The sequence below is a fragment of the Hippopotamus amphibius genome, chromosome 9 (assembly GCF_030028045.1).
Source record: "Hippopotamus amphibius kiboko isolate mHipAmp2 chromosome 9, mHipAmp2.hap2, whole genome shotgun sequence".
Taxonomy (NCBI): Eukaryota; Metazoa; Chordata; class Mammalia; order Artiodactyla; family Hippopotamidae; genus Hippopotamus; species Hippopotamus amphibius.
In genome coordinates, this window is record NC_080194.1 from 130,693,665 (window position 1) to 130,717,424 (window position 23,760).

At 47.0% G+C, this 23,760-nt stretch overlaps 1 protein-coding gene across 4 annotated transcripts in view; it reads right to left on the reverse strand.

Moving 5' to 3' along the window:
• LITAF (lipopolysaccharide induced TNF factor) overlaps positions 1–23,760 on the reverse strand; it is a 119,557-nt gene that overhangs the window by 29,346 nt on the left and 66,451 nt on the right. Inside the window, exon 1 of one of the 4 annotated variants that reach the window (XM_057748747.1) lies at positions 762–821. The exons of the other annotated variants lie outside the window; for them this stretch is intronic. The gene's annotated coding sequence lies outside the window, so the exon portion shown is untranslated. Of the gene's footprint in view, positions 1–761; positions 822–23,760 lie in introns of those variants that run through there. 4 annotated transcript variants of the gene reach the window in all.

A 23,760-nucleotide genomic window follows, 5' to 3' on the forward strand; every position in this document is an offset into this window, starting at 1 on the left:
GGCATCCACCCGACACCTGCAGCGGATGGAGTCCCGGCCCACCCCTGCGCTCACAGGGTGCCCACCTTACCCCCCAGGGAGGGGGGGAGGGTCTAGCCAGGGCCGAGGCTCCCTTTGCTCTGTGTCCAGGATTTCCATCTCTTGGGGGCTCTCTAGGTCCTCGGGTGTCCACATAGGCACCCGCTGAGAGAGGTCCTGAACCCTGCGGGGTACCCCCAGGGTCAGACCCCTAGAAATCATCTGGAAATTCGTTGGGCTTTTTTGTTTGTTGTTTGGTTTTGTCTCTGAACCGCCGGGTGATGATTCTGGAAATCCCAATTTGAGATAGCAGCCACCAGAGCGAGTGGAGACTTTCCTGAAAAGCCTCGGGGCATCCTCTCCGGGGAGGGGGTCCCGCGAGCAGGAAGGGGCGCGCTTTCAGGTTGGGGCGGAACGACCCCACCGCGCGCGATCCGCCGGCGATCTGCCCACTTAGGGATGCAGGAAAGGAATCCAGCCTGTCCTGCGGCAGGAACAAGCGCCGAGAGGCTGGAAACCCGGCCTCGCGGGACCCGCGCGGAAGATCGCGGCGGGACCTCGACGCCCTCCACCCCACCTCGACCCCGGGGACCCGCGTGAAGTCCGGAGCAGGTGCTCGCGCCCCACGGACCCGGCTCCCCTCCGCCGGCCTGGGGCGTCCCCGATCTGCGCCCCGGCCGCTGAGCCCCCCCCGGATCCGCGCCCCCCACCCGCGCCCGGCCGCCCGCCCGCGCCGCACTCACCGCCGCCCGCGCAGCCAGTCGAGCCGGGAGGTCTGAGCTGGCGGAGCAGCGGGGCGGGCTGACGGGCGTCGGCGGGGAGGAGCTCCAGGCGGCGCGGGCGCGAGCGGGGGCTGGACCGGCCGGGGCGGGGCGCTGCGGCTCCAGCTTCCGGCTTCTCCCGCCTCTGCGCGCGGCCGGGACCCGGGACCCGGGACCCGGGACCCGCGCCCCGCTACCTGCGGGGGCCGCTACCCCCGGCGTCAGGGGCCTGCGGCCCTCCGGCTTCTGCCCTTCCCCTCCACCCCGGCGATCTCCCAGTACCCTCGAAACGCTCCCGGTTACGCCCCAGACCCCGCTCACTCCCTGGGACCCCCAGTTTCAGCCCAGACCCCACTCGCCCCATCCTGGTGTCTCCTCTTTCTGATTCCGCCCCTGCTCGTCGGTCCCCGACACGTGCCTGGATACCCTTGAACCTCCCCTCCTGAATGTCCACCCCCTGCTCTACCCGGCTCGCATGGGTCCCCCATCTCTGGCATTCCTTCTCCTTCCCCTCCCTCAGACTACGCGGACCACCACCTTCGAGTTCCAGATCCCACGCCAAGGGACCCAGCGCTCCCAGCCCTCCGGAGAGCGGCCCTTTTCTCTCCGTAACTCAATTCTGTACATTCAGATGCATCCAGACAGCCCACGATGCTCCGTGTGCCTTTGGGCAAGTGCCCACTTTCTCTGGGCCTCAGTCTCCTGTCTGTAAAATGGGCACAACAGTACATATCTCATAAGATCTACGGAGAATTCACTGAACTAATGCAGGCAAAGGGTTTAGCACAGATTGTGTTAAATAAAATTTACCCTATCTACTAACTATTGTGCTATGTATGCCCCCCGGGTGGGCCGTGGCTCCTAGGTACTTTCTCACTCCATCACTAAAAACTCCGCGCTCCAGGCCCTTCGTTGTAGGCAACTTCAAGTCATACCTCTTATTCCAGCCCCCGGGACACCCTCCTCAGCAGCTCGAGTCCCCTCAGCTTAGCCTTGGTAGAGGACAGGCTGTGGACACTGCATATGCTTTTACAGTGTGTATAAACCTTTTGTTTTACAAAGAAAACTTCCCCCCCCCGACCTGATTTGCTTCTAAGGACGGATGTCAGTGGGTGCTTTCCGTTGTGACAGATGGTCGGGTAGGCGCTGTCCGTGCTGGTCCCAGCAGAGCTCTAGATTAAGAGGGGCCAGTGCCCCCCTGGGACGGGTCTGGCATTTCAGCCAGGCATCTCCCCCGTGAGATGATGGTCCCCCGACTCACTGCCTTACCTCATTCTGTCGATACCTGGCGGGCCAGAGCCACCAGGCATCTATCTGCTGAAGCCCAGGTGGGACTCGGTGCAGTGTCTTGGCATGCCACCAGCCCGAAGTTCTAAAGTGTGAATTAGGCACTTGGAAGTATAGTTTCCTTTTGATTGTAAATAAAAGTGAACTGTATATTTCAAAAAAAAAAAAAAAAAAAAACTCTGGAAATCAGTGACTACTGTTTCAACATCCATCAACCGTCTGCCCCTTAAACAGGTGATGTGTATCTGATAAGAGCCCCCCTTCTGCTGCTACCGTAATAACAGCAGCCGTGATTCATCAGGGCCCACCGGGAAGTCATTACAAAGCATGGATGAGCTGGTGTGGCCTTCAGAATACAGAGTCCTGGAGAATGGGCTGAACACTAATGTGGCTACCTAGAGAAATGCCACCTAGGCGGAGAGCCTAAGAGCTACCTTGAGGATTTATAGACCCGATCCCAGAACTCCTCTGGTGGTGGAATCCTACCCCCTTACACTGAGACCCAGGCAGAGAGTGACTTGCCCAAGGTCTCATAGCAAACTCTCCCCTTCTTCCCTTCCCAAAGCTCGCACCACCTTTCACCATGTGGGCCCAGCTACCAGCAGCTGTGGACTATTACTCAGTTAAAGGAGGGGATTTCAAAGTCCTCCCCAGCATGAGAAGTTGCCAGGTAGATGTTAGTAGTGATGCCAATCTTTTCTTGTTTTAAAACTATAGAGGGACTTCCTTGGTGGTCCAGTGGTGAAGAATCCGCCTTTCAATGCAGGGGACGCAGGTTCTATCCCTGGTCAGAGAACTAAGATCCCACATGCCATGGGGCAACTAAGCCTGTGCGCTCTAGAGCCTGCGTGCCACAACTAGAGAGAAGCCTGCGTGCCACAACTAGAGAGAAGCCTGCGTGCCACAACTAGAGAGAAGCCTGCGTGCCACAACTAGAGAGAAGCCTGCATGCCACAACAAAGACCCGATGCAGCCAAATAAGTAAATAAGTATTTATTAAAAATCTATACAGAAAGCTGGATTGCGCCCAACCTCTGCCATTCTCCATTCCCAAGGTGAGCAAAAGACCTGATCTCTTGACATTAATCCAGAGTATCACAGACCACTGACAGCAAGACAGGAGCCCTACAGAAAATCTGTCAGAGCAAAATGTTGAAGAAACAGCCTGCCTGCCTTCCTTCCTCTGTCTCCCCCATCCTCTTCTTTCCTTCTTCCTTTCTACTGAGGAAAAAGCAATCACACACCTGAATTTCCTTCTCTTTTACTCAGTGCTACCCCATCTTCATTTGTTTTTCTCCCCTCAACTGTGGAGCCGCAACAGGAGCTGGCTTTGCTTTCTCATCCGTCCTAAATACTTATTGTGTCTGGGAGGTTGCAATTTATTTATGGGGAGAGCTATAAAACTGTAACCCTTTTTTTAATCTCTGAAAAAAACAGAGTTGGAATTTCCAACCCAATGCTTCCAAGAAGGGAAGAAAAGTAAACCAGTCATATGATCATCTCAACAGAGAAAAAGCATATGACAAAATCCAACACTTTTTTTTTTCTTTCGTTTTTTGGCATTACTGCGTGGCATGTGGGACCTTAGTTAATTCCCCAACCAGGGGTTGAATGCGTGCCCCTGTAGTGGAAGTACGGCATCTTAACCACTGGACTGCCAGGGAAGTCCCCAAAATCCAACACCTTTTCGATATATAAAGACACTCAACAAAGTCAGAAGAGAAAGACACTTCCACAACCTGATAAAGAGCATCTATGAAAACTCCACAGCGAATATCATCTCCATGGTGAAAGACAGGATGCTTTCCCCTCTGAGATCAAGTACAAGCAAGGATGCCTGCTTTTGCCACCTGTATTCAACATTGTAGTAGAAGTTCTAGCCAGAGCAATTAGGCAAGAAAAAGAAATAAAAAGCATCCAGATTGGAAAAGAAGCAAAACTATCTCTATTTGTAGATGACATCATCTTGTATATAGAAAATCCTAAGGAATCCACAAAAAACTAGTAGTGCAAATAAAGAAGTTCTATAAGGTGGCAGGATATTAGATCAACATTAAAAAAAATCAACTGTATTTCTATACACTAGCAAGGAACAATACAAAAACAAAATGCAGAAAATAGTGTAAATAAGGAAGCTTAAGATTTCTTCATTGAATGTTGCTGGAGGACATTAAAGAAGACCTAAATAAATGGGAAGATATTCATGTGGTATATCAGAGTTCTATCAGAGAAATGGAACCAGAGATAGATACCTAGGCACATAGATACACAGATTTAGATAGAGAGATAGATATGAAACTCTTGAGCAGGAGCTGAAGCTCTAGTCCATAGGTGGAATTCTTCTGGGAAACCTCAGTTTTGCTCTTAAGGCCATTCAACTGATTGGATAAGGCTCAAATTACCAAAATAATCTCCTTAAAGTCAACTTATTGTAAAAGTTAACCACATCTACAAAATATCTTCACAGCAGCACCTAAATTAGTGTTACTTGCATTACTGGGTACTATAGCCTAGCTAAGATGACACGCAGAACTAACAATCATAGATAGTAATACTCCCCAAACTGATGTAGAGATCCAATATAATCTCTATCAAAATCTCAACTGCCTTTGTGGCAGAAATAGACAAGCTGACACTAAAATTCACATGGAATTGCAAGGGACTCTGAATAACCAAAACAATTTTGAAAAAGAACAAAGTTGGAGGACTCACACTTCTTAATTTCAAAAGTTATTATTCAATACAAAGCTACAGTAATCAAAACATGTGTTATGGGCATAAGAATAAACATATAAACCAATGAAATAAAACTGAGAGTCCAGGACTTCCTGGGTGACACAGTGGTTAAGAATCTGCCTGCCAATGCTGGGGACATGAGTTTGAGCCCTGGTCCGGGAAGATCCCACATGCCGCAGAGCAACTAAGCCCGTGCACCACAGCTATTGAGCCTGCACTTTAGAGCCCATGAGTCACAACTGTTGAGCCTGTGTGCTGCAACTACTGAAGCCCATGCACCTAGAGCCTGTACTCTGCAACAAGAGAAGCCACCGCAATGAGGAGCCTGAGCACCACAATGAAGAGTAGTCCCCACTCGCTGCAACTAGACAAAGCCCGTGTGCAGCAACAAAGACCCAACACAGCCAATAAATAAATAAATAAATAAATAAAAACAAAAGAACTGAGAGTCCAGATTTAAACCCATACATCTGTGGGCAATGGGTTTTTGAGAAAGGTATTGAGACCATTCCATGGGAAAAGAGTCTTTACAGCAAGTGGTGCTGGCACAACTGGATATTCACATGCAAAAGAATGGAGCTGGATCCCTACCTCATACCATATAAAAAAATGAATTTAGTGTAAAGCAATTATATTCCAGTAAAGACCTTAAAAAAGAAAGAAAAATGAATTTAAAATGTAAAAACTATAAAACTCCTAGAAGGAAATAAAAGTGTTTCCTTGTGATCTTGGGTTAGGCAATGGTTTCTCAAATATGATATCAAAAGCACAAGCAACAAAAGGAAAAAGTAGGTAAATTGAACTTCATCAAAATGACAAACCTTTGTGCATAAAAGAACACTACCAACATACTTTGACTGAACTACGGGTTCAGTTCCAGACCAACATAATAAAGTGAATATTGCAATAAAGTGACTCAAGTGAATTTTTTAGTTTCCCACTGAATATTAAAGTTATGTTTACACTCTACTATAGTCTGCTGTGTGCAATAGCATTATGTCTAAAAAAAGCACATACCTTAATTTACAAATAATTTATTGCTAAAAATTGCAAACCACCATCTAAGTCTTTAGCTAGTCTTAGTAGTAACGTCAAAGATCACTGATCACAGATCACCATAACAAATATAACAGTAATGGAAAAGTTTGAAATATTTTGGGAATTACCAAAATGTGACAGAGAGACACAAAGCAAGCAAATACTGTTGAGAAAGTGGCTTCAATAGACGTGCTTAACTCATGGTTGCCACAAACCTTCAATTTCTAAAAAAAAACGCTGTATCTACAAAGCACAATAAAGCAAAGCAGCATAAAACAAGATATGCCCATATCAAGGGAGTGAAAAGACAGTCCACAGAATGGGAGAAAACACTGGCAAATCATACATTTGATCAGGATCTAGTATCCAGATTTTATAAAGCACCCTTACAAGTCAACAACAAAAAGACACCAACCCAACTTTTTATATGGGCATTGGGATGGTGAAAAAGTTCTGAAGGAAGGCAAAACCATGGAGCCAGTAAAAAGATCAGCAGTTGCCAGGAACTGGGGTGAGGGTGGGGGTCAGGATGAAATGAATAGGCAGAGCACAGAGGAATTTTAGGGCAGTGGAAATACTCTGCATGATATTGTGATGCACACGTCCTTATCTTTGTCCAAACCCATTGAATGTACAACAGCACAAGTGAACCCTAATACAAACTATGGACTGGGGTGATGATGATGTGTCAGTGTAGCCATCAATTGTAAGAAAGGTACTGTTGGGACTTCCTAGGTGGCGCAGTGGTTGAGAATCTACCTGCCAATGCAGGGGACACGGGTTCAATCCCTGCTCCAGGAAGATCCCACATGCTGCGGAACAACAGAGCCCGTGCGCCACAACTACGGAGCCCATGTGCTGCAACTACTGAAGCCCATGTGCCTAGAGCCCATGCTCCGCAACAAGAGAAGCCACGGCAATGAGGAGCCCATGCACCACAACGAAGAGTAGCCCCCACTCACCACAACTAAAGAAAGCCCGACAGCAAAAAAGACCCAACACAGCCAATAAAATAATAAATAAATAAATATATAAATAAATAAATTTATAAAATAAAAAAAAAAGAAAAAGAAAGGTACTGTTACTGACCAGGGTTCTTGGCCTTCCCTAATCAACAGAAATTGATAAGAGGCCAGACAAGAAATTCAGGTCAGGCTTTACTGGGGCTCCTGCTGTGGCAGCAGGGAGTGAAAACAAGTAACAGGTTCCCTTGGTCACTCTGAGGTGGGGTGGTGAGCTGACTCCCGTTTTGGGGTGAGGGTAGGGGCGGGTCCACTGGCTGGGCAGAAGAAGTCCCTTTGGTGGTGTTGTGTACAGGGGGCATGCACAGTACCTTGTTTTTGCTCCTGGCTCTTCAGAAGTGTTAGTTGGGTTTTTGGTCTTTTTGTATCTCGTTGTCCATAATTTGCCCCAAGGCCACATGCACACAGCTATTTTTAGTCCCATATAGTTTCTTTGTATTTTGTTGATCAAGAAGACATTTGCCCAGGTGCAAGCACTACAGCAGAGGGTCCCAGGTCCTAGGTCCCAGCCTCTCTCAGTACTGTTCCAGTGGGGAATGTTGATAATGGGGCCGGCTATGCATTTGCGGGGACGGGAGGTATAAGGGAACTTTCTGTGCCTTCCTTTTAAGTTCACTGTAAAACTAAAACTGCTTTTAAAAAATAGTCTTTAAAAAAAAAGTTTTGAGGACTTCCCTAGTGGCACAGTGGTTAAAAATCCGCCTGCCAATGCAGGGGATATGGGTTCGAGCCCTGGTCCAGGAAAATACCACATGCCATAGAACAACTAAGCCCGTGAGCCACAACTACTGAGCCTTCGCTCTAGAGCCCATGAGACACAACTATTGAGCCCATGTGCCACAACTACTGAAGCCTGCACACCCAGAGCCTGTGTCTGCAACAAGAGAAGCCACGGCAATGAGAAGCCTGCACACCACAACTAAGAGTAGCCCACACTTGCTGCAACTAGAGAAAGCCTGTGTGCAGCAACAGAGGCCCAACATAGCCAATAAATAAACAAATAAATAAATAAATTTATTTTTTAAAGTTTTGGAGATAGTGGTGACAGTTGCACAATATTGTGAAGGTACTTAATGCCACTGAACTGTACACTTAAAAATGGCTGAAATGATAAATTTTATGTTATGTATATTTTACCACACACGCACACACACATTTAAGTTAAACAAAAAATTGGCAAAGGACTTGAATAGACATTTCTACAAAGAAGATATATAAATACCAGCAAGCACATGAAAAGATGCTCAACATCATTAGTCATCAGGGAAATGCAAATCAAAACCACAATGAGAAACCACTTCATACCCACTATGGTGGTCATAAAAAAAATTTTGTTTCAGTGGAAAATAACGAGTGTTGGGGAAGATGTGAAGAAATCAAAACTCTCATACATTGCTGGTGGGAGTGTAAAATGACGCAGCCACTATTCTACCCCTGGTATATCCACAAAAGAATTGAAAACAGGTATCCAAACAAAAACTTGTGCAGGAGTGTTCATAGCAGTATCATTCACAACAATCAAAAGATGGAAATAACCCAAATGTCCATTAACTGAGGCACGGATAAACAAAATGTGGTATATCCTTATGATGGAATATTATTTGATCATAAAAAAGAGTGAAATACTGATACCTGCTACAGTGTGGGCGGACCTTGAAAACATGCTGCTAAGTGAAAGAAGCCAGACACAAAAGGTCACATATCGTATTATTCCATTTATATGAAATTTCAGGAATAGGAGATCTCCATAGATACAGAAAGCTGACGGGTGGTTGCCAGGGGCTGGAAGAGGGGGAGGGGTAATAGGTTTCTTTGGGGGGGGGGTGCTAAAAATGTTCTGGAAGTCAAGAATGGTGAAGGTTGTGCAATATTTTGAATTGTGAGGTTTAGAGTTTAAAATAGTTAGAACTGTAGAGTTTAAAATGGTTAAAATGTTAAATTTTATATTATGTGAATTTATCTCAATTAAAAAAAAAACGTAAACCAGGCATCTCATGTATGCTCTGTAAGGACATAGCAGAGGGGGACAGTTATACACACATCTGTGACTCTTTCTCTTCCCACTGAAGACTTTGACGCTGTTTTCCAACCCGAAAGGGCCCAGAACAAGATCTGGGAAATGGACACATATACACCAACGCTGCTGGCGTCACATGGACCAGACAGAAAGGGGAAGACTTCTTTTGGGTGTATTCTGAAATTTCAGCAGCCAGGGGAGAAAAGCAGGTTGTGTCAAAGAATGCAGGATATAATCCCATTTTTTGTTAAAAAGAAAAAAATATATATATACACACGTACACCTCGAAAAAAAGTCTTCACACTTTTTCAAGGATAAAAGAATGTGATAAATTGTTGTCTCCAAGTGAGGAAAATTAAAGATTTTTCTTCTCCTTTTGCTACTTTCCATTTTCTAACATTTTAAGAACAAACACAAATTGCTGGTTTAGAAAAACTAATTTTCAAAAAAGGAACCCAGTTGCCAGAAACAGCCTCCACTGACTGGCCTGTGTTACTCATAACAATAAATTCTGGTACCTCATGTTTCCATAACACCTTTTTCATTTCCAAAACATGTTTCCCACATACATCACACGATTCATCCTTGCAAAAGCCCTGTGCGGCCAAGATTCTTCCTGCTGAGTTATACAGATGGGGAAACTGAGGCCGGGGACCCGAGAAGCCCTCCCCCCACCCAGATCCTGGCTGACTGCCCTCGCCTGGGCTCTGGCCCTGGATAAGCCCTTCGCTTCTGCTGCTGCCAAGATGGAGCCGAAATGGGGTGAATTCGGGGGCAGAGAGAGGCCTTGGTGGAGATGCCAGATGCAGCAAATAAAAACACAAGACTCCCAGTTACATTTGAATTTCAGACAAAGAGCAAGTAATTGTTTCCTATAAGTATGTCCTGAATGTTGCAGATTTGTAATATATTCTCAGCATTGCACAAGACATACTTAAACTAAACTAAACTAACCTAAAAAAAAAATCACTCATTGTTTGCCTGAAATTCACATTGAACTGGGGGTTCTCTATCCTATCTGGCCATGCTACCTGCGTGGTTGGCTTCTGGCCAAAGCGATGGCACCTACAGACAGTGGCCCAGGAGGAGGCCTGGGTGAGTTTCCCCAACCCTGTAATTAACACAGGTCAGCCTTTCCGCTGGAGGTGTGGGAGATTGTCCCTAAACTAGCCAGGCCTCTGTCTTCACCAGGCCCAGGAGAAGTAGCAAGTCAGGGCTTTCCTGGCCTGCCCAGAGTGAGGAATTGGTTACCTGCTTGGGAGCCCCATGAACTACAGGGAAAAACGTGTCCTCAGGATGAGAGGCCTGATGCCCTCGATAACGCCACCTAAACGACAGGCTGTGTGCCTGTGGTTCTATTTAACACGGTATACCGCAACCACAGCAGCGGGGCAAGGACGCAGAATGAACCCCCAGTGCAGAAGGAGGAGGACGATAAGGATGATAGCGGTGTGGAACCCTACCCCCGCTGGGTGCTGGACCCTGAACACTTTTACATCCATCATCTCCTTTTCTCTTTACAGAAACCCTCCTGTTTTACAGATGAGGCATCTGAGGCCCAGAGAGGTTAAGTAACAAGCCCCAAGTCACACAACAAGAAGGTGCCTGGAGATGGGATCTGAACCAAGTCCGGCTGACTCCTGAGGCTGTCGCACAGCCTTCTCGCACCCTCAGCTGATGTGCCCTGGGTGCCAGGACTGTTCCAGGGCTCAGAGCTGGGGTAACAAAACAAAGGGCAAAGTCCCAACTCCCCTGGAGTTTATGTTCTGGTTGGAAGCAGGAGATAGATAATAAATCAATAATGAGTACCCTGTGACTCTGCAGTCATCCCTGGCTCTTCCTAATTGTTGTAGCTTCCAGGAAACAAATGTCTTCACGGCACAGAAGAGCTTCCTTCTCTGGGATCCATTCCAACAGCCCTGGGTGGGGAGGAGGGGTGGTGTGGGTGGAGCCTGTATCCCAGAATCATATTTACTTAACAAATGGTGCTCTCAACAACCCTGTGAGGGAAGTACTATGATCTCCACTTTATGGATGTAGCCATTGGGGTCCAGAGAGGTTAAGCAAGTAGCCAAAAGTTACACAGCTAGTAATGGTGGCAGTGGCAAGTTGAAACCAGGCTGCCTGGCTCCATGTTTAGTCACCATGCTGTGGAGAGCTTCTTGGAGCTTAGAGCCTTCTAGATGACCCAGATCTGTATTTTTCAGGCTGTTGAACCTCAGAGCCTTTCCCTCCAATGCAGCCTCCTACGGAGCCGCAACCCACAAAACACAAATAAGCAGTTCCATGTGAGTAAAGCAAGACGTGGCCCTCCCCAGTCTGAAAGGGAACAGCCAAGTTACCCCCACCCTCCAGCCAAGGTCTCCATGCAGGTTCCTCCCTTCCCTTGGAGCACCCATGGAGGCCCTCAGCCACTCTTCCTTACTTTTTTTTGTATGGAGGTGTAACTGACATATAACATTATATTGGTTTCAGGTATACAACATGATTCCATATTTGTACATACTGCAAAATGATCACCCCATAAGTGTAGCTAACATCCATCACCACACATAATTACAAATCTTTTCTTCCTTGTGATGAGAACTTTTAAGATCTACTCTCCCAGCAACTTGCAAATATACAATGCAGTATTATTATTAACTATAGTCACCATGCTGTACATTACATCCCCAGGACCTATTTATTTCATAACTGGAAGCTTGTACCTTTGGACTACCTTTGCCCATTTCACATACACCCCACCCCCAGCTTCTGGCAACCATCAATCTATTCTCTTTTGTTATGAGTTTAGTGATTTTGTTTTTCAAATTCCACATGTGAGAGACTTCTCTGGTGGTCCAGTGGTTGGGACTCTGCGCTTCCAATGCAGGGGGCGCAGGTTCAGTCCCAGGTCCAGCAACGAAGATCCCACATGCCGCCTGCCTCGGCCAAAAAAGAAAACTTCCACGTGTGAATGAAATCATACGATAGTTGTCTTTCTCGGTCTGACTTCTTTCACGGAGGCCCTCCATCTCTTGTACCACTGTCTTTCCAGGTGCCCCAAACACCATAGCCACCTTCCCACTCAACTTTCATAGGAGCTTCTTCATTTGGAGTTTTCTCTCAGGTACACCATTGCTGGACTGATTCTACATTTCCTTGAATTTGAACCTGAAAGCCAGTGTTTGTCCATCAGTTCAAGACTGGTCTCTCAAAGGGAACCCTCCTGCACTGTTGGTGGGAATGTAAGTTGGTACAGCCACTATGGAAAACAGTTTGGAGGTTCCTTAAAAAACTACAAATAGAACTACCATATGACCCAGCAATCCCACTGCTGGGCATATACCTGGAGAAAACCATAATCCAAAAAGAAACATGCACCCCAGTGTTCATTGCAGCACTATTTACAATAGCCAGGGCATGGAAGCAACCTAAATGCCCATCAACAGATGAATGGATAAAGAAGATGTGGCACATATATACAATGGAATATTACTCAGCCATAAAAAGGAATGAAATTGAGTTATTTGTAGTGAGGTGGATGGACCTGGAATCTGTCATACAGAGTGAAGTAAGCCAGAAAGAGAAAAACAAATACCATATGCTAACTCATGCATATGGAATCTAAAAAAATGGTACTGATGAACCCAGTGACAGGGCAAGAATAAAGATGCAGATGTAGAGAACAGACTTGAGGACATGGCGGGGGCGGGCGGCAAAAGGGAAGCTGGGACCAAGTGAGAGAGTAGCATTGACATATATAGACTACCAAATGTAAAATAGATAGCTAGTGGGAAGTTGCTGCATAACATAGGGAGATAAACTCAATGACAGGTGATGACTTAGAGGGCCGGGATAGGGAGGGTGGGAGGGAGTCGAGGGAGGGAGGGGATATGGGGATATATGTATAAATACAGCTGATTCACTTTGGTGTACCTCAAACTGGCACAACAGTGTAAGCAATTATATTCCAATAAAGAGCTTAAAAAAAAAAAAAAGACTGGTCTCTCTTCCAGCCAGAAGGAGAAGTGCAGGCTGGGGGGCTGTGATCGTGGGTCCAGGAAGCCTGGAATTGCCCAACCTCCAGAGGGTCAGACCAGGGCTTGGGGGTGAGAGGTGGGCAGCCAGGCCCCCTCTGCTTGAGGAAATGGATGGAGCAGTGGTGATGACGTCAGGTCTGACAGAAGGCCTGGGCCCCAGTCCCCTTCTAGGCTCCTTCCTGGTGGCAGGACCTCAGCTGGCCCCCCTTCCAGACTCTCTGTTTTCTCTGCTGTCCCAGGAGCTCCAGTGATGTCATGACAATGAGGTGAACTCGTGAAGGGAAGTGGCCTGGCACATAGGATGGCCTCAGACATTCATAGCTGCTATTATTATTGTGTTGCTGTTGCTGTTTTTTTTTTTTAATAAATTTATTTATTTATTTATTTTTTATTTTATTGGCTGTGTTGGGTCTTTTTCGCTGTGCGTGGGCTTTCTTTTAGTTGCAGTGAGTGGGGGCTACTCTTCGTTGTGGTGCGTGGGCTCCTCATCGCTGTGGCTTCTCTTGTTGCGGAGCACGGGCTCTAGGCACATGGGCTTCAGTAGTTGCAGCACATGGGCTCAATAGTTGTGGCTCACAGGCTCTAAAGCGCAGGGTCAATAGTTGTGGCACACGGGCTTAGCTGCTCCGTGGCATGTGGGATCTTCCTGGAGCAGGGATCGAACCCGTGTCTCCTGCACTGGCAGGCAGATTCTTAACCATTGCGCTACCTAGGAAGCCCGCTGTTGCTGTTTTTGTTTTTAATTGAAGTATAGTTGATTTATAATGTGTTAATTTCTGCTGTACAGCAAAGTGATTCCGTTATACACATATATACATTCTTTTCCATGTTCTTTTCCATTATGGTTTACCCCAGGATATTGAATATAGTTCCCTGTGCTATACGGCAGGACCTTGTTATTTATCCATTGTATATGTAATAGTTTGCATCTGCCAAGCCCACATGTGTTGCTGTGGTTTTTAAGCTCCCCTTCCATCAAAAACCAAATACCCAGGGTGGGTGCCCGCTGCAGCAGCTCCGGGTGCAGGAGGCGGGGGACTCCATGGCGAAGAGTCTGGAGAGAGAGAACAGCGGCAAGATGCAGGGCTTCACATTCCGTTGCAGCGCCGGCTGTTGTGAGGACAGCCAGGCATCCGTGCAGCAAGTGCACCAGTGCACTGAGCACTGCCATGCACCTCTGGCTCAAGCCCAGGCCTCGGTGACCAGAGAGTTGGAGAAATTCCAAGACCGCCTGGCGCGGTGCACTATGCATTGCAACAACAAAGCCAAAGATTCAATAGACGCAGGGAGTAAAGAGCTTCAGGTGAAGCAGCAGCTGGAGAGTTTCATGACCAAGTGTGTGGATGACCACATGAACCTCATCCCAACCCTGACCGAGAAGATGAAGGAGTCTCTCTCGTCCATTGGGAAATAGATGTCTGCTATTGGCCATCGGGGCTGAGGGCAGGAATCTATTTAAAAAGAGGAATGGGGATTTGGGTCTTTTAAGGAAATTTTATGAATGGGGAAATGAAGGATGGCAGCAAGCTTAAGGCCTATGTCACTTGCCTCTGGACACTCGTTCCTTTGTGTTTCAGTTCTAGAAAGTGAAATGGAAAAAACTGGTGCTAAAATTTGGGTCAGATATAGCACAGGAGAGTTTCCGTGAGTTTGAATTTCATGTGGCAAGTGTTTGTCCTGGCAATAGGGAGTCGCTCTTGTACCAAACCAGAGCCCTCCAAGGTACCAGATGCTCTTAGTACACAGATACCAATAGCCTGGCAGGTTCACGTAACCTGCTTACGATCTAGTGGAGTGAGGAGAGGGGTTTCTACTCGTTGCCAACCTTCTGTTTACACAAGGACCACTACAGCATTTTCCACAAACAAAATTCATGAGGTCACTAATTTAGAAGGGGAAAGGGGGCTTCTAGGGTTTTGTTTTGCTTGGTTTTGTTTTATATGCAGGGGCATGAAGTTAATTTAAAATGCAGAGTTAGGGGAGGTAGGTGGGATAAAAGCTTTGAGAGGGTCCTTGCAGATATTCATTCCTGGCCATCAAGATGTGGATGTGCATTTCTTACGATTCTCACACATGACATCTTTCAGCCTGGAGACCCTGCACAAATATAAGAAACACTATCACACTGGTAGGGGACGCAAACCTTCCCTCTCACTGGCAGCCATGGTGGGCCCTGAGGCTGTCTATAGCAGAGTCAGCCAAGTGACAAGACAATCTTGCAGTGACACTCACCCTTGAAGGGAAAGGGGGTTTTGATTGTGCTATATGCGAGTATTCAGGAATGAACACGCTGCTTAGTTAGAGAGTTATGAAGTACTGGGTTTGGAAGAATCTAGTTTTCATAAAACAGAATAGAATGAAAGCCTAGACCCAGTACTGCTTACTTTGCCCCCTGAAATAACAGAGCGCTATTGAGATAATCCCTTGGCAACACAAAGATCAAGGGAGAAAAAGTAAGCAATTCAGGGGCAAGCTGTGACTCCTTTAGAGCAAAAACAGGGACAGCCCTCCATTACCAAAGACCACTTTTCCCGGGGCCTTTGCAACATGCGCTGTTTTTGCCCCAGTTCTGGCACCTTATCGTTTTGATAAGGATCTTGTTGTCTTTTTACTAACTTGTTACTTGAAATGATAACATAGCCTGTCTGTTTGCTGTTTCAAGACTGTGATATATTTTCCTAGTGGTTTGGTTTTAAAACTAAATAAGACAACCTTTCTTCCAAAACAAAAAAGAAACAAACAAAAAAACCCCGAATAACCACGAGGCCTATGAGCCCTTTGCTTCTAGAATCACACTTTTGATTCAGATGCAAAGGGATCCATGATAAGAAAATAATCCCACCCAAGTAAATATACTCATGATCCATCCTGAGCGCCTGACTCAGTTTCCCCACAGTCTAGAAAGGTATCAGGCCCTCCCTAAGGCCTCCAGAGCCCTATATGATCTAAGCCTTCTTCTCTGCCCTCATCTCCAAACACCCTCAATCTCACTTACTCTTTTTCAGCCACACAGGCCTCCCTGCTGTTCCAGCACCGTCCTGCCTCACGGCCTTTGCACTGGCCGTTTCCCCCTGCCTGGACCACTGGCCCCCCCCAGGTATTGACAGGGCTCACTTCCTCCTTCAACCATTTGCTTAAATGATACCTTCTCAACCAGGCCCACCCTGACCTCCCTCTCTGAAATTACAGCCCCTCCCTCACCCTCTTAACCCCGCCCCCACTTTTCTGTAACACTTACTACCTTCTAACTAACAACATCGTGTTTATTATTCCACATCCGATTGTGTGCTGCTCGCAGATGTGTCCCAGATGCCCAGCACAAGCCTGGCACTGGAATAAAGACAAGACGGTCTGGAGGGCAAGTGGGGAGAAACTTGATGTCCCTGACACCCCCCACTTCCCCTTTCTGCACCCCGCCCCCAAGCATGCGCAACCCTGAGGCCCTAACCTGGGAGCATCATCAGGAAGCCTTACCTCAGAACATTTCCTTGAAAAAGACCAATTACACTGTTTCCGCTTCCACCTATCCACCCTTCCGAGGCAGAGGTTGTCTCCCCACCCCCCCACCACCTTCCCCACCACCCTCCCCTCCTCCACCTTCTTGAGCCACGGAAATGAGACATTGAAATGTGGAAGAAACATTTGCGAAAAACCCCTGCAAGAGCCTCTAAGATTTCTTCTCCCTCCTTAGCTAGTCAGAGCCAGGGCTAAATGTTTATCACCAGACCTACCACATTCCAAACCAAAAATATCCTCTGTCTAAAACTGTCATTTAAAAAAAAATTGTGATCATTTACTACTTGCCAAATCCAATAGGAGTGCTTTTAGATCCCTCATCCTTTTTTTTTTTTTGGTTACTCCAGGTCTTAGTTGCAGCTTGCCAGCTCCTTAGTTGAGACATGCAGGCTCCTTAGTTGTGGCATGTGAACTCTCAGTTGCGGCATGCATGTGGGATCTAGTTCCCTGGCCAGGGATCAAACTTGGGCCCCCTGCATTGGGAGCTAGGAGCCTTAACCACTGCCTCACCAGGGAAGTCTCTAGATCCATCATCTTGTTTAATCTTCATGACAACCCATCATTCTTAATAAAAACAACAATAACAATAAATGCATAGCCAGGCATCAGCCTGACATGTGTATTCATTCATTTAATCCTTGCAAGAACCCTAGGAGGTAGGCACTATTATTCTCCCCATTTTGCAGATAAGGAAATTGAGACACAGAGAGGTTACATAGCTTGCCCAAGGTCACACAGCGGGTTAGTGTGAAATCAAGATCAGAATCCAGAGAGGCTCTTTCTAAAGTTCCTGGTGGTCCAGTGGTTAAGACTCTGCACTTCCACTGCAGGGGGCGTAGGTTCAATCCATGGTTGGGGAACTAAGACACAGCCAAAATAAATAAAGTCTGTGTGCTTATCCATTATTCTAACAGAATAGAATAATGAATTCTAATAGAATTCCCCAAGTAGGAATTCTAAACCCCGTTTTATAAATGATGAGGCAACCAAGACCCAAGGTTTTTCCCACTTGTAAGTGTCAGAACCAGGATCTGAACCTAAGATAGGATGGTAAATAAACCCTCCATACTAATGCACTGCAGCTTCAGGGTCCCAGTCCAACTCTTGTACATGCGTGCATGGAACCAGCTTTGACTCCCTGGGAACTTACTGTCCAAGTCACACAATATAAAAGGCCCAAGGACCCGGGACAGAAAGGCCATCAGTATAGAAGAGCTTTGGAATCAGGGTTGAGGAGGATCCCCTCCTCCAAAGCTCTCGAGTGACAAAAGAGGAAGGGAAGGAGGAGAAAGAAGAAGTGAACAGGCATCCGACTCATCTCTAACACCCACAGCTGTATTTCCCAGCACTGTAAGCAGGGTGTGACACAAAACAGGAACAAAATCCTGTGTGGTCATCAGGTGTAGGGGACCATGGGGGAGCAAGGGGTACTCTGCGCCCCAGACGCACACCTCCACAAACCCGCCGATCCCAGGCCATTCCCAGCAGCAATCACGGTATTTGAGAGGCGCTTGCTTCCTGACCTGCGGATCCCACGCTGGGAATCACTGCACAGATGTCCCTGCAGCTGTGCGCAAATGGGGCATCCCCTTCCCTAAACCTCTCTGGTGACAGCCCCACATGGAGACCAGGCAAATGGCTGTTAGGAAGGAGAAGGACAAATACCTTGTGAAAAACCAGTCATGATTTTTCCTCTGCTGCCCTTAAGGAGGAAGAAAGAGCGCTATGTCCATTAACGGAAAGCGGGCTGCAAAATCCTCACGTGCGGAAAGCAAGTCACAGGACGAGGAGTCGAAGAATAACCATGTTGTGTGTTATTAACAACGACAGCAGAGGACTTCCCTGGTGGTGCAGTGGGTAAGATTCCGCGCTTCCAGTGTAGAGGGCCTGGGTTTGATCCTTGGTCAGAGAACTAGATCCCATATGCTGGGGAGCAACTAAGAGTTTGCATGCCACAACTAAGGAGCCCACCTGTCCCAAATAAGACCCAGTGCAACCAAGTAAGTAAGTAAATAAATAAATATTCATAACAAGTAATTAATTTTAAAAAATCTACAGCAGTCGTTTCACTGACAGTCACACCAAGACATGTGAGACATGAAATCATGTGACTGGGTTAAGACCAGCCACCTTTCTTTTTAACGGAAATGGGATAGAATGGAATAGACCATCATAGAACAAAACGAATAGAACAGAACAGAACAGACAACCCCAACCGGCATTCCTTATAATAAGCATCATTGCATAAAACTTCCAAGTCCATGTATACCGGGTTACAATGCAAAATCTATTTTTTTCACTGTGGCTCGCAGCTAAAAAAACGTTTGAAAACCCCTGATACGGAACATATCTGAAAGAAAGGACCCAAACAGCTAAGAGAGTTTCCCTCTGAAGAGAAGAGAGAGGCAGGCAGGGACTTTATTTTATACTATTCTATACTATTTGGTTTTTTTCTTTTTTAAACAATGAGCATGTATTGCTTTTGCAATAAAATAAAGACCTTTTTAAACCTTTTAGTAAAAATAAACATCCCTGCCTCAGTCTCCAGGAAAGAGGCTGTGCTGTTTGAGCTGTCAACAAGGTTTTGATGTGAAAAAGACCAAATCCTTACCCCGAGGGGCTCTGCCTCCCAGCAGGCTACAAGGGCCTCCCTGGTTTTTTTCCACCCGCCCTTCCCTCCCTCTCCAGAAAGCCACAGGATCCTCCAAAAAGGAAACACGCCTTAAGCTGTCAGTCTCCATTTTTGAAAATGGAACAGGCGCACCAGGTTTGGGGTTGGATTGGCCTGGTGATGTGGCTGCCAGCTGGGGAGCAGGGCTGGAACCTCCCATCGCCACATGCAGGCTGGTTTTCCTGCCATTTAGAGCAATAGGACAATATCACAGACCGTTAGGAAAATCAACAGACACCCCGCCCCCGCCCCAGCCCTGCCCGCCATCCCCACATTGCGTTTTCAGCTCAGCGTTATAAGTATTTTCTATGTTGATAAAAAGCTCTCATAACTCCTTCTTCTAAATGCCTACTTAAGAATCCAACAAGGGGTTCCAACATACGTGTCACGCCCGAGGAGTCCTATTACAAATGTCCAGGCAGTCGGCAGTCGTTATCACTGGGTACTCAGTCTTTCTTTCCTTGTTTTAGGATTAGTTCCTTCGGGCAAATTCCCAGAAGTGTGATAGCTGGAAAGGAAAGCATAGACCTTTCCAGGCCCCTGAAACACACTGCCAAACTGCTTTCTGAAAGGGCTGAGACTCACGCCTTTTTAAGGAACTGCAGGCTGGGGTGATTAAGTCACCACCACCTCTGACTTCTGACGTGAAAAACCTGTAACCCAGGCGCCCTGTGTCAGGAAGACAGAGCAATGTGAGAAAGAGGGAGAGACTTCCTCTCCTGCTGTGGGAACAGGCCAGGGCCCGAGCCACAGCGGAGCAGACCCTCACCCTAGCCACGCCTCAAGGACTCCGGAGGGCAGGGAGGGCAGCCCTTCCTCTCCTTCCATGGTGGGAACCTGGAACCCAGGCCCTCAGCATCCCGAAGCCAGGGCTGGGAGGATGGACTTCCCAGCCCTGACTTTGGTCCATAGGCTGTGACCGTGAAGAATGTGGTCCAAAGCATGTTCTGCTGGTGGCTTTGTCAGGTTGGGCTGCTGTACCAGGAGACCACAGATGAGGTGGGTGGTAAACGTCACATATTTATTTCTCATAGTTCTGGAGGCTGGGAAGTCCAAGATCAAGGTGCTGGTAGATTTCGGGTCTGGTGAGAGCCCACTTCCCAGTTCTTAGATGACTGGTTTCTCTCTGCATCCCCACATGATGGAAGGGTCGAGGGAGTTCTCTGGGGTCTCTTTTACAAGGGCACGAATCCCATTCACAAGGGCTCCACCCTCATGACCTATTTACCTCCCAAAGGCCCCACCTCCTAATACCACACATTGAAGGTTAGGCTTCAACACACGAATTTGAGGGGGACACAAACGTTCAGTCCTGGGAAAAAGCTGAGCAGGGAAAAGAAGGCCTATGGTTTGTCCAGCCGGGGCAGATAAATGGGTGGGAACACAGCTCAGTGTTAGCTCTGGCTTCGGGGACCCCGCAGACCCCCACAAGGCCTGGGAGTCCTCATAGCTGAAAAGCTGCAGCTTCCTGCTTCCAGGCAAGACCCTTGCACCCTGCTTTGAGGGTTGGCAAGAAGGAAAGGGATTGCGTTTTCCCTGTGTGACCCCCCCCCCCCAAGGATGTGGAGCCCTCTCCAGCCCAGTGTTGGAGGGGAGGGCTTGAGGAGAAGAAAGAAGAAAAAGAAGGTTCTGGATGAAGCCCCCAGCAGTGTGCTTGCTCTGAGCCCTCCAGTGAGTTAGTTTTCTCACATCCGCACCAAGCCAGGTGCCACTGTCCCTGCCGAAACTCATCACTGGCTGCCCACTTAGGATCAAGACCAAACTCTCACCATGGCCTTTGACTTCCAAAGCCTCCTGCTGCCACCTCTGACTCCCCATTTTCTCCTCAGGGCATCACTCACTGAGGCTAATTACCCAAGTGGTTAAGGGATGCCTTTTCGTTAAACTCATTGCAGACCATGACCAGCACCCTCCCCATCACCTACTTGTGGTCCATCTGATACCGTATATGTACCCCCATGCCTTCCTCCGCCACTGCAGTTTTTAAAAATAAACTTTAAAAAAGGATAATTTTAGGGAATTCCCTGGCGGTCCTCGCTTTCACTGCCAAGGACCCGGGTTCGATCCCTGGCTGGGGAACTAAGATTTAGCAAGCCGCTCGGCGCAGCCAAAAAAATAAATAAATAAATAAAAATAAAAAAGAACAATAAGTTTTACAGACCGGATTGTTTCAAAGCAAATCCCTGACATCATATGTCATCTGTAAACACTTAGGGCTGAGTCTCTAAACGATGAGAACTCTTTTGAAAAATAAAACTGCAAAACTACAACGTGCCCACCCCCCCCATCCCCCACCCAGCCACCTCAAAATGAACAACCTCTGAATTTCATCCAATGTCATCCAGTCTGGGTTTATACTTCCCTGACAGTCTCATAAATGTTTTTAAAAGAATCTCGTTTGTTCGAAACAGGATCCCATTCATGGTGTCGTCAGCACCTCGCACTCGGCTCATTTGGCCCACAGGAGGTGCTCGGTAAACACTTGCTGGGTGATCAAATGAGGGGAAAAAATAATCAAAACAACAGCTCACATTTTCTTTTTTTTCTTTTTGGCCGTGTCACTGCACCGCTTGTGGGATCTTAGTTCGCTGACCAGGGATTGAACCTGTGCCCTTGGTAGTGAAAGCATGGAATCCTAAAACTGGACCTCCAGGGAATTCTCGTGTTTTTTTTGTTGTTGTTGTTGCTGTTGTTTAAGTATAGTTGATTTACAGTGTTTCAGGTGTGCAGCAAAGTGATTCAGTTATATGTATATATATATATTCTTTTTCAGTTGCGTATATATTTTACATTATATATTCAGTTGTGTATATATATACTTTTTCAGATTCTTTTCTATTATAGGTTATTACAAGATATTGACTATAGTTATATAGTAGGTCCTTGTTATCTACTTTCTCTATAGTAGTGTGTATCTATTAATCCCCAATTCCCAATTTATCCCTCCCACCCCGACTGAGTCCTCTTATTATTTATTTTGAACAACTTGAAGTAATTAATCAAGTAATGTTAACAATAATAATTCTGAATGACAATAGGAATGGCTAACAATTATTGGGCTATATCATCTTAGTGTTTTACATATGGCATCTCCTTTAATCTTTACAGTAACCCAATGGGTAGAGACTATTATAAACCCCATTTTACAGATGAGGGAACTGAGGCTCAGAAAGGTGAAGTAATTTAGCCAAGTCATGGGACTCAGTAGGCAGTGAAGCTGGGATTTGAACATAGGCCAGTTGCATCACAGGATATAGCCTCTGACTACAGCCTTCCCTTTCTGCCACCCTGACAGGCTGCTTGCTGGACCCCAGCCTGGGGCCTCAAGGCATCTTTCAAGGTCATGTCCCTTCTCCAATCTCAAACCCACAAGGGGGTCCCTCACAAGGGTTCAGGGATATGACCAGCCTTCAGAGCCACAGGTTCTGCACAAACTGTGCTTGGCACCCAGCTGCTGGCCTGACAGGCTCTGCAGCTGAAGGACCCAAGTTCAACTGTGGCTCCGAGGCATACTAGCTGTGTGACCCAGTGCAAGCTCGGCAACCTCTCTGAGCTGCTGCCTCTGACCCTGAAAAGTGTGGATGACCGTGGGGCCAACCTTGTGAGGCACTCCAGGAGGAAGGAAGAGTGAGAACAAGGAGATGCGAGCCTGTGGGACATGTCTGGGGGACCAAATAGCCGTGTCCCTAGGACAAAGGGCACGGGGTAGGAGGAGGAAAAGATAAAGTCGGAGCACTTTATGTTGGGGCAGTTTATTAAGCGCTTACTAGGTGTAAGGGCTGGAGACGCAGAGGCCCAGGGGTGGCGATTTTTGTCTGTTTTGTTCACTGCTGTGTCCCCAGTGCTAGAAAAGTGGCTGGTAAACAGGAAGCTTTCAACAGTTGATTTATGAATGAATGAATGAACCAATTGATGAATCAGTCAACAAGTGAGTGAGGAATTAATGAATGAGTGATTGAATCAGTGAATGAGTGAGAGAATGAATGAATGAGTGAGTGAATGAATGAACGCATACCTGTTCTGACTGCAGTCTTAGTGGAGCAGCGGGGGAGGGAGGGAGATACAAAGAAGAAATTACTGTTCCCTAGCGGGTAGGAAATCCAACAAAGTCTTTTTAAAGAGGCTGATGCTCAAGTCAAGGCTTAGTAAATGAGTGAGGCAGACAGCGAGGAAGAGCATTCCAGGCAGAGGGCACTGCATGGGCAACGGCCTGGTACGTTGACAATTTCCTGGGGTTCAGAATTACTGGGGTGTCGGATGGAGGTGGCTATAGAGAAAAAAATTGGTGGTAAGTCAGGGACGGCCCTCCAGGGTCTGGGATCGAGCATTTGAATACTGCTCTTATGCGATGAGTCAGAGAAGGTTTTAAGTAGGAAAACAGTGGGATCAGATCTGACCATATCTGGCTGCAGGACTTCCCCAGCCAAGACCCTTCACCCTTTCACTGCCTTCCACAGCAGGACTGGATCCCAAACACATACCCCCCACTTCAAAGGCTGAATCTTTCATTACTTGTGAAAAAAATGCAGGTGTTCCAAAAGTATTTACCCAGCATCCTCCATGGCACAGAAATAATAGCTGGATTAACTATGTACTTCTGCCGGGCCTGGGGTCAGCCTCGGGTGCGTGCTGTCTCATTTAATATGGGCAGCTGGGGTCCCAGGTTGGGGAA